We start from the raw sequence: 9,602 nt of genomic DNA on the forward strand, positions 1-9,602 counted from the left end.
GCACTCTCTAGCATTCTAAGTTGTCATGTGTCAATTCCAATTGGAATCCTATTACGGAATTGTCCCAATCTCTGGGAGAGTTTCAAAGGCTGGATTGAACTCGCAAATCCACCTCCACCTATCGAAGACATAGAAGATATCCCTATGCGGATGGGTGAGAGGGATGACATATGCAACATCATTGTGTCTTTGATCCACAAGGCATATGATGAAGTCCAAGTCATAGTGGATGGTGAAGCAAGTATAAATGTCCTATCCAACGAGCTCTACGATGAATGGGGTCTCCCACCAATACAAAAGGATAATTTCAACATACGCCTTGCCAATGATTCACGGGCAAAACCCTTGGGAATAGTAAATGGCACGTCAACAAAAGTCATAGGAATTCACTTTTCCCTTCAATTCACAATCTTCGATCTCTCTAAGAAATCATATTAAATCTTTCTGGGACGTCCTTGGTTGCGTGAAGCATCAGTCCTCCATGATTCGGGAACTGAGAGACCGACAATCCAAAATTGCAACACTGCAGTCAGAGTGAATGTAGGGACAGCAGTAATAAAACTAATTGTGCCTAGAGTGTTGAATGAAATTGAAGGACAAATTCATGTATGTGTGTGTGTGCATATGGGCTAGGAGTGTGTGAGTGTAGGTGTGCTAAAAGGTTCTAGTGTGATTGAGAGAATCAGGGAGTGATTATAGGATCTAAGGATTCCATCTTGAGATCATTGATGATGTCACAGATGTATGCTCTCTTGCCTATATATTGGGCTTTCTCCATGAATAAAGAAATGTTCATTGTTCAAGTTCCATTGATGCTCTAATATTTGGTATCAGAGCTAGCTTATAAGCCTCCATGAGCCTAGTCTAGAACTCTACCTCTAGGACCCTAGATTCTCCTAGATTCCTCATCTTCTCCAAATGGAGGTTTCTCTTCTACCTTCCTTCCTCAAATGCCTTAAGCTTGTTCTCCTCCTACAAGCCACCATTGCCCATGTCCTCTCTTCTGTAGCTTCCCCTCGTTAGGGCGCACATCCACCTGGGAGAAATTTTGGAACTTGAGCTTCTACAGCCCATGCCGCCTTTTTCTTCAGCCCGCGCTATTTCTACAAATTGCGCTTGCTAGAGCCACCATTTATCAAATGCTCTGAGGAGAGGTTAGGCAAACTTATGAGCCAGCCGCTGGTGAATTTTGAAGGCAAATGGTCAAGTAAATGAGGCGTATCGACGAAAAAACCAGTTAGATTTGGAGCTTCTGGCTATGGTGACCTGACACATTTTTTGGCTCAAGCTTGGTATTGGCTATTCTCCATCAGTAGACCCTTCATTGTGACAAAAGTACCATGGTGGTAGTAGGACTACACCTTTTGGTAAGGACAGATGACCACGATTTGGTGGGACTCTAGACTCCTTTTGTATTTGTCTTTCGGATGGAAATATACTTTTGTTGGTTCTATATCTCTGTCAGAGCATTGTCTATTTACTGGCTTGCACACTTATGTATGTTGAATACACACACTTCTGTGTGACTTCCTAGGCTATCTATCAATCTTCCACTGTGGGTACCCTCCGTTTTGGAGGCTAACGGAGATAGACACTAAGAGAGCTCGTACGGCTGAGAGGGGGGCTGGGGCAAAGGGGATGAGAGAGGGCTGAGAATTAAGGGGTGCTAGAGAGGTCTAAGAGAACACTAAGCAAATAAGACAGCTCAGAGAGAGGGCAAGGGCTGAGGGCAATCAGAGAGCCATTCCAGGAGTCGTAAAACATCTCAAACGCTTCGAATGGCACCTTAGCATTAGGCGCACACGGCACCTTAGCATTAGGCACACACTTCAACTATGAGAGGGCTGTAAGGTGGTGCTGTAGAGGCTGTTGCTGGGATTGAAGGGCTAGAACCTGCTGTTCCTGATGATGAGGAATGAGAATCTTGAGGCCTTTTATAGGCCAGCCTCCCCCACATCTGAACCAACTGACTGACAGGGCCAACCGACCCCACTGGCCGCCGAAACTGCCTACCTGCTGATGTGGCAGTCAACTGACCTTGGGTCTTTGTGGCAGCCAGCCAACTGCCTCGTAGTAGTCTGCTGCTGTACCTCCGTCGCCTGCTGATGACTTGTAGCTGCTGTGCAGCTTAGTCCTATACCTTATATGCTGCTAGAACTGCATTTTCAAGAAAAGTTCATTCAGCTTTTTATGTGTGTGAATGACTTGTACTCCCAAATCTGCATTTGGAGGAATGGTTCTTTCAGCTTTGCAGATAAGGGAATGCCTTGTATTCCTCAGCTAAAACCAATGCACCACCAACATCAGTCCACCAACTCTTTCCTGGCTTCTTCCATGCTTGTTCTTCCACTCTCATGGCTTTAATCTTCCTCTCTCCTCGTGCATTTGAGCATCTGCATAGATGTTAGACATCAAAACATAAGCTACAGCATCCTTTTCATCCAATTGAACAGCATATTCAAAGATTAGTCTTCCGAGCTCCGCATTACCCCACTTTCGACAAGCACCCAACACTGTATGCCACACTGCAAGATTAGGATGGAAAGGCATCTTCTTTGCCATTGCTACAGCCTCATCTAATAGGCCTGCACGGCCAAGAAGGTCAATCATGCAAGTGTGGTGCTCAATACTTGGAGTGATGCCATAAACTTCGCTCATGGCCTCAAAGTATTTCTGGCCCTTATCCACTAGACCCGTGTGGCTGCACACAGTGAGAACAATAGAGAATGTGACCCGATTTGGCATTACCCCTTCACCTCTCATTGTCTCAAGCATATGGAAGACAATCACACCTTCTCCTAGCTGGGCATATCCTGCCATTAGTGCAGTCCAAGACACCACGTCTTGAACTGGCAGCCTGTCAAATGCTTCCTGTGCTTCTGGAAGCAAGCCACATTGCGCATACATATCCACCAAGGTGTTACCAACAAAAAGATCCCTTTCCAGCCCCTTTCCTGCAACCGCCGTGTGTATTTCTCGGCCTTTGTCTATGGCTCCTATGCTGCCACAAGCTCTCAAGCTGCAAACGAATGTGACAGCGTCTGGAGCAAGACCCTCTAGTTGCATCTGTTCAAGACAGTTCAGCGCTTCCTCCTCAAGCCCATGCTCAGCATATCCTACCATTAGTGCAGTCCACGAGAGTACATTTCGGACTGGCAGCTTGACAATTGCTTCCCATGCTTCTGCAAGTACGGCACATTTGGCATACATATCCACCAACGCGCTACCAAGAGGAAGATCTGTTTCCAACCCCTTTCTGGCTATCTCGGCATGTATCTCTCGGCCCTTGTCTATGGCTCCTATGCTGCCACAAGCTTTCAAGATGCAAACAAATGTGACAGCATCTGGAGCAAGACCCTCAAGTTGCATCTGTTCAAGGCAATTTAGTGCTTCCTCACCACACCCGTCCTCGGCATATCCTGCCATTAGTGCAGTCCATGAGAGCGAGTTTCGAACTGGCAGCTTGTCAAATGCCTCCCGTGCTTCTACAAGAGAACCACATTTTGCGTACATATCCACCAGGGTGCTGCCAACAAATAAATTTTTTTCCAGCCTTTTTCTGGCTACCTTGGCGTGTATTTCTCGGCCCTTATCTATGGCTCCCATGCTGCCACAAGCCTTCAAGCTGCAAACAAACGTGACAGCATCAGGAGAGAGACCCTCAAATTGCATCTGTTCAAGACAGTTTAGCACTTCCTTACCAAGCCCATGCTCAGCATATCCTGCCATTAGTGCAGTCCACAAAACGACATCTCGAACCGGTAGATTGTCGAACACTTCCTGTGCTTCTGCCAGCAAGCCACATTTGGCATACATATCCACCAAGGTGCTGCCGACAAAACTTTCTCTTTCCAGCCCCTTTCTGGCAATCTCGACATGTATTTCTTGGCCTCTTTGTGCATCTTCCAGCCTAGCACAAGCCTTCAGCACAGCCATGAAAGTATACTTGCTAGGATGTACAGAATCCTTTTGCATTTTCTGGTAGAGGTCAAGAGCATGCAGTGATTCCCCACATTCAGCATAACCCACGATGAGAGAAGTCCAAGAATATACATTTCGATCAACCAACTTGTTAAAAGCCTTCTGAGCTTCGCACATGCTTCCAACTTGAACCAACATTGGAATAAGGTAGTTCCCAAAAGATCTATGACCTTCCAGCCCATTTTTGCGTAGGTAAGCACAAAAGCGCTTGGTATAAGCTACATTTTTCTCTATTCTGCACTTATGCAAGATGCGTGTAAGGTTTTGAATTGAAGGCAGATGGGCCATCCGTTCCATAGATGTCAGTGCCTCCTCTAAGCTGAGCATTTGCCAGGCACTCTTCTTGTGCAGTTCTTGTTGTTTCAGCTTATCCACCTTTACTGCAGGCCTGAAGGCAGCCTTCCCATGCTCCAAGCCATGGTGTTCAGCCTGACATCCTTTGGCCTTTTTCACGAGCATGTCTTTAGCCCAACCTGGATTGTAGCAGCCACCTATCCATAGCGACTCCTTGGTAAGCTTATGGCTGAAGCCTGGATATATTAGGTTTGTCTGTTGTTAAGATTCATAAGAGACTCGTCAGACTAGCCAATCTACAGGTTTATCTGCGCAAATCATTCAGTTCAGATTCATCGCACACTTAACTTTGAGCTTTCGGTTGTCCCACCACTGGGAGGGATCCGTGTAGTCCTTCCATAAACGCTCGGTCCCTGACGTACCTGCCAAGCATGACCCAGAATTGGGTGCCACCACATAAAAACCCTTTTCGCTGATCAGCGAAAATAAGAACAGTCGTCCTTATCCGGTTTACGACTAAATCACCCATGTCAAGATAGAGAGAAATCTTGGCCTAGATTTTCTCAATTTCCAGTTGCATTATGTGTGTGTGTGTGTGTGTGTGTGTGTGTGTGTAGAGAGAGAGAGAGAGAGATGCACACAGAGACAGAGACAGAGAGAGAACAAGCAAAGAACAAAGGAAAAAAGAGAGTTTGTAAGCGACTTTGTACAAAATTAAGAGTAAATGAGAAAAGAATCTCTTAGTAAATACTAAGCTTTGAAATCCTAACGAAACAACAAAATCTTTGATAGCAAAAGGGAATAAACAAACCAGACAATAAGAATAAGAAATGCGAAGAGAGAGAGAGAGAGAGAGAGAATTAAATCAGGTTGAATTTCCAAGACACCCAAAAAGAGGAAATGCATAATACACAACCTAACCCGAAAAGAAGAAGAAATACATAATACACTAAGGATGAAAGTACCTGCATGCCCGCATTCTTCCACTACCACTCTTTTGACGTCGGGGGAAGGAATAGAAGAGTAATGGCTTGCGTGCCTGCGCGCTAACCAGTCGGAGTGGGGATGGCGGCTGCATAGTTTCTTGGTGGTTGCGTCCGAAGTATGACACGAATCTCTGCCTCCTCCTCCTCCTGGGCATATGTTCATCATCATCTTGAAGGAACGCTAGCATCTATGAACGAAAACTGAACCAAAAAGTTGCTTAGCCTTTACTTCTTGTATGCATTTTAGCCAAATGACTTTAAGAAGCTGTATCCATTACACACGAGAAAATTTTGTTTTCCAGCTCTAGAATGCATGTGTGGAGTCACAACACTCTTGTAGGAGCAAAGTTGGAGGGCACTTTTTGGAAGATTTCTTTACAATTGTGCAGGAAGCACTGAAATTGACCTACACATGAAAACCCTTCAAATTTGAGGCCTCATGTGTCACCAAAACCACAACAGGCCTTGCTAGCCAAATGCATTAGATTGCAATGTAAGTCATAGAGTAATCCATCCCAATATACTTAATATGAACCTTAGAGTATAGTGTTTATACATACGTTACAAGCTTAAGGAATCACAAGTGGCAACAATGTTTCCAACATTTTTCCCTTGCAAAAGTAATTTGAAGAGTATTGGATAAAACACGACATTATAAAAGGAGTTAGATAGACGGAAAAGAGACGTGTGGGAGCAAGAGAGAAGTGTTATGTCAATTGTAATACCAATAATGGTGGAAATCATAGTGCTCGGTAATGCTTTTGTTAGTGGCCTTAAGGGCTACGGTCTAGGACCGTTTGTAGGCTTAGGCATTAACGATGCAAAGGGAGGCCCATGAGAGGGCTTTCATTAAGGATTCTTCGAACACATGGCATCAAAACAGAGAGAGTCCATACAAGAAAGAGGTCTCTTCTATGGACACTTGAAAAAGAAAGGCTCGAGAAGTGCACAAGAAGACAGTAGTAGGCAAGAGAGTTTAGGGAACCCATGGCTAGGAGATGAATTCAAGACAAACCCTCTATAAGTTCATCTTTCACTAGTATTAGAGCCCGTAGGTGATGGTTTTGGGGATTGGGGAGGCATTATATGCAAAGAGAGCTTCAATTGCAAGTACTCAAGCTATTATTTTGGTAGCATGATCATGAAGTAGAGGAGCCTCAAGCATCTCTTAGGGGCTCATTAGCATTCAATTATTTCAACCAATATCAACAATTCGCATTATCAGATGCAAGTTTTAGAATATTTCCTGGCTTGTACAAAGCAAGGTTGAGGTGAAACATGTAGCCACGATCAACTTGCAATAAAAAGAATTTTGAGGGAGGAAAGTGTTGGGAATGGTGTGATCAAGGGCTTGTCCTATGATCATGTGTGTGTGTGGCACACTAGGTGCTATGATGTGTCATAGTCTATGACATAAGTGATGATGTAATGCAAAGGCCCCCACATGGGGAGGTGCCTTTGATTTAGGAGTCCCTATGATGTAGGGAATGATTTCCTTTGATGTAGGAGAGGTGCCTATGATCTAGTCTACCCTCTCTCCCATTCTATAAAAGAGAGGACTTCCTCTCAAGTCAATGGAACATTTTGCCATTTGATTCCCACACTCTTCTCCATGATGTTCTTCTCTCCCACTTCCCAACATGTGGCATTAGAGCCAGGTTGAGCCTCATTCTAGCTTCAATATGCCACCTCATTACCTTCTTCTCCACCCTCCACCTTCTTCTTCATTTTTGCCCCCTTTTCCATCAGTTTTTGCTTAGCTTTGTTCTCTGCCATTACAAGACCATTCCCAGAGCCCTCTAAGCTGAAGTATCCTCCACCTGGGGTGCACCTCTGGCTCAAAGTGTTTCCTAACATTTTGCTTCTGTAGCCCATGCCGTCATGTTCTTTGTTCGTCAACCTTTTGTGTAATTCTGTCCATTGCCTCAACCATACTCTAATCCTTCGAGTCACGAGTGAGGGACACTATAAGCTACCTTGTGTCCAAGTTTGAGGACCAAAGCTTGCTAGAGCGAGGAGAATTTACATAAAGACCAGTTGAGGAAGGCACACTTCTCCCTGACAGAATGGCACATATTCCACCTAAGCTCTATGCTAGACTTACTTTGGTATTCAAGCTTTACTTTTGCACAGAAAGCCCTTTCAATATCTTCTCCAGTTGTGTGAATTCAGTCCTCCAAGTTGAGTTAGTACTCTGCAAGGCATTTTGACAGTTTTTTGGATGTTTGATGGATATGTTGCCAACTACAATTCTTCCCTGATAAATCGCATGGTCCACTCCTCTTTCAATTCCAACATTAGATCAGGATGTCCTTGCCGATAAATTGATGCCTCGACAATAGGACTGTGAGTCCCATTGCGCAAATCATCATCCATTGCTTCCCATTGCAGGTTCTTCCATCTAAACCTTCTATATGTGAAAGTCATGCAGAGATTTTGCCTTCCAATGAAATACATGCAAAATTCAGAATCTGTTAATACATACTATCCTGACCATTTTTTATTCAAACAAGAATCGTAAGATTTGCTCAACAAAATGCCACATCTGAAGTGTTCAGTCAACATTGTACTAAATCTTCAACAGGACATGTTCTTGTTGTCCATCCATTATCAAATAGCTTAGACAACCAGTCCAATTCTAAGCTCTTGCAAGTGTAAGTAATCTTTGTTTTTCTTAATTGCCTACAACTTGCAAAGAAATCAACAAAGCATGGAAATGGAAGAAACCAGGTCAACCTAGCATTTCTTCCACCAGTAGTTGGCTTCATAGCATTTCTCACATCATTAAACATTCTATTTCTATATGATTCACTTATCTCCATGCTTGGAAGCAGCCATTTTGGACTATCAAAAGAGGGCAAGGGAAGAGATTCTAAACTACCATACTGAGACCATACTATCCTTCTTCATTTGGCACAATGAACATTGAGTCATAGAAGAAGATGCCGTCCTTTTTTAATTCTGATGGTGTGTGACCTTCATACTGAAGACTCCCGATCTCAACATGAAGGACATGCAACACCCCAGTTACGCATGCTGCAGGCTCCCACTCTTTGTAAGTAGATGGATATAAGTCTGTAAAACAAATACAAGGCATAAGAAAGTTGTGTCAAAGTCCCCAAATAAATGCAAATACTCTAAAATGGATATGAAGTACTAGTACACTTTGAAAAACTTACAATTGGGCCTACAATAGTCCTACATTCGGATGCATGTATATGTTTGCATGGGTAAAGACATGCTGAATATATACCTGTGTCACTATGTCACTGCCAGCACGCACGATTAGTGGATTGCATTGTGATCCAAGAATATTTCCTGTAGAGCTGAGGAATTCATTCCCCATGCTCATCCTTAACATTCTTCAATACAACATACTATAAACTACTTCTATATCTATCATTTTCTACTTCCATAGTTTTTGCCCCTGTACCATATGATTAAAATGAGATCTTTCTACCTCTTCCTACTTCCATAGACCCTCAAAATTTATGTCTTCTCTTCTCTCTTTCTCTATCCCTCTCTTTCTCTCTTTGCAAGTCTCTCTCTCTCTCTCTCTCTCTCTCTCTCTCTCTCTCTCTCTCTCTCTCTCTTTCTCTCTCCCCTTTAACTAAACCTCTCACAAAAACAAACAAAATATTATTTCAAAAAACATAGAATACTTCTCTCTCTGTCAATCAGTCTTCCAAGGTACCCCTCACACAGACAAACATCAAAATATTTTGAAATACTTAGTTTGCGATGCTCTCTTCCTGCTCTGTTTCTCCACAAACAAAGAAAACATTATCAATGTCATATCACTCTCTCTCTCCCTCCCAAAACTCTTTGATTAGGATCTCTTTTTCTTCCTTCTTTCTCAAATACTTCTAAAACCTAGCAATTTGAAATACAATCTCTGTCTCTCTCCCTCAATCATCTCCTTGACGGAAGAAAACATAGCAGTTCGAAATATAATCTCTCTCTCTCTCTCTCTCACTCTCTCTCTCTCTCTCTCTCTTTTCCCTTCCTCTATCTACCTCTCCTATACTAGCAAAGAAGAAAATGACTATTTTATGTCTCTCTCCCTCACTCATCCCCTCAAACAGATTAAAAAACATAGCAGTTACAAATATAATCGATCTCTCTCTCTCTCTCTCTCTCTATATATATATATATATATATCCCTCCTATACTAATGAAGAAACAAATGACATTTTATGTCTCTCTCCCTCACTCATTCCCTCAAATAGAAAAAAACATAGCAGTTCGAAAGAATCTCTCTCTCTCTCTCTCTCTCTGCTAGAAAGTGGCGAGAATGAATGTTTGAAATGTTTTGGAAGAGAGAGAATAGGAAGAGTGCTG

At 43.1% G+C, this 9,602-nt stretch overlaps 1 pseudogene; it reads right to left on the reverse strand.

Moving 5' to 3' along the window:
* Positions 1 to 1,794: 1,794 nt before the first annotated feature.
* On the reverse strand, positions 1,795 to 4,685 carry LOC147904256 (pentatricopeptide repeat-containing protein At1g15510, chloroplastic-like; annotated as a pseudogene).
* Between the last annotated feature and the right edge of the window lie 4,917 nt (positions 4,686 to 9,602).

Source organism: Dipteris shenzhenensis, chromosome 2 (genome assembly GCF_047967505.1).
Source record: "Dipteris shenzhenensis isolate YYH24624 ecotype China chromosome 2, Dip_SZ_1.0, whole genome shotgun sequence".
NCBI classification, from domain to species: Eukaryota; Viridiplantae; Streptophyta; class Polypodiopsida; order Gleicheniales; family Dipteridaceae; genus Dipteris; species Dipteris shenzhenensis.